The sequence below is a fragment of the Chrysochloris asiatica genome, unplaced genomic scaffold (assembly GCF_000296735.1).
Source record: "Chrysochloris asiatica unplaced genomic scaffold, ChrAsi1.0 scaffold00197, whole genome shotgun sequence".
Lineage (NCBI taxonomy): Eukaryota > Metazoa > Chordata > Mammalia > Afrosoricida > Chrysochloridae > Chrysochloris > Chrysochloris asiatica.
The window spans coordinates 500,524-502,633 of NW_006408715.1; positions in this window are offsets into that span (position 1 = coordinate 500,524).

Here is a 2,110-nt window from a genome sequence, read left to right on the forward strand (position 1 = left end):
GACATATTGTCAGGAGGGACAAGTCACTGGAGAAGGATATCATGTTTGGTAAGGTGGAGGGTCAGAGATAAAGAGGAAGACCCCCCAGACAGATGGATTGGCCAAGAATCAGCATCAACGGACTCAAGTGTGGCAACAATAGTGAGGTTGGCCCAGATCGGGCAGTGTTTTGTTCCGCTGTGCATAAGATCGTTATGAGCTGGTAGTGACTTGATGGCACCTAACAACAACAAGATGACCTTATGGTCCTAGAAGAAGAACAGGACAAGGAGAACAGGACAAGCCCACCCAGATAGTTATCTCAGGAATTAAGCAGCTAAAGCCCTAAAGGTAAAATGTTTGAGGAAGTTTATTGATTTATTATTTCCTTGTCCCAAAGAATGCCATCTTGAAGTTAAGATAGATTAAGTGTACATCCAAATGTAACTGACTCTATATAATGTGCCTGTTCTTTGTAGTGGACAGGATGTTCTTTTGTGTGTGTGTGTGAATTACGTGATGGTTCACATGGGAGAACATTAGCTTTACATTAACCCTATTATATTTTGTTTCTTTGCAATAATTACAGGCCCCTCCATGCATCATCAAACAACCAAAGGGCACACCCCCCAAGCCTGCCCCCCAGCAGTCAGCCCACAGACCCTCTCCCTCCCTGTGTCCAGAGTCCCCAGCCACTCCATCTATGCACGTCATTGTCTCTGCCTCCATCCCAGGCATCACTGCTTCTCTGAGTAGGGTCCCGCACTGAGCTCTTCTCCCATGATAGTCCCAGGGTCCTCCGCTTCAGAAGTGCAAAATCAACCTCTCCCCTCCTTTTGTTATAAAATGTCTACCTTTACATTTCCAGCCTTCACAGTCAGTCCTGATAGCGATTATTCACTACTGTACCATCTCCTTTCATCAGCCCTGTGCCAACAGATTGGAAACCACTAAGTGGAGATTCTACCTTCCTCTGCACCCTCTGGAACCAGGCTCCCTCTTGAAAGCTTATAAACCAGTCACTTCTTGCCTTTGTAGCCCCGCCATTTTGGGTAGCCAATGTCTAAATTGCCCATCCCTGTCAACCCTGTGTACCAAGGGGATGGGAATGATCATCACTGTAAAGATTTGTTCCCTCTTTTGAGCTACTAGATCCATAAATATACATCAAGGTCATCAAATTGTAGCAGATTACTCTTTTTTTCCCCCTCTTCTTTCTTCTTCTAGTCAAGTTCTGATCATCCAGCCATTGAAGCCAGGTCAAGTGAGTACTATCGACTACTGTACTATGGGTGTTCTTGTGCATCTCCCCTCACTTCATATCAGCTGGATGCTTCACTCTCTCTGCTCTAGTCCTCTGTGGCCATGTCACTGACTTTGGGCCCAGGAGTCCCCAGGCCTTGCCATACTACTGGCCAACCAGGTCTCAACCTGGGTTCACAGGAGCCTGTTGAACATAGTTGGGCTTACCTCACAACTTCATTGCTGTTTTTCCCCCACTTCCTGTTATTGATGACCAACGTGGTTACCAGCAAGACCACATGCCTCTTTGTGTTTTCCCCTTGAGTCTTAGTCTTGGAAGCAGGTTTGCTCTGAGGGGCCCAACCACTTGTCTTGATGGCTCCCAGACGAACAGCTTGCTTGTTCTTGTAGTAGTCAATTGGACTGCCGTTATTGTTTTGCATTGTACCTGCTGGCCTTTCTTTCAAGAAGTTCTTGAAAGAACTTCTTCCAGCTGCTCCAGGCTGGTCTGCTTGTCCTTTCAAGTGGAAAATTCCCACCTCAGAAGATTCTGGATTCGGTTCAGGATTCCACCTAAGGTCTTATGCAATGCAGAGGCTCCACAGGAAGCTTCCTTCACTGGGCGCTTTGTAGCCCCATTTTAGGTATTCCAATCAGTTATAGGCTGAAGACAGAATTAAAAGCTATCTATGGTGATGTTTCTGGCTATTCCTTTCTCTCCCCCTCAAGTGTCTATTTTATAAAAGTAGAAAAAAGAAAAGAGAGATTCAAAAGACAGCCAAGTATCTTAACATTATTTCCCCTCTTTTACCCATTCAAAGCATGCCTCAATCCCTGTATTCCAGAGCCCTGTTGTTCCAAAGTTGTGCATACATTACTATTTACCTCT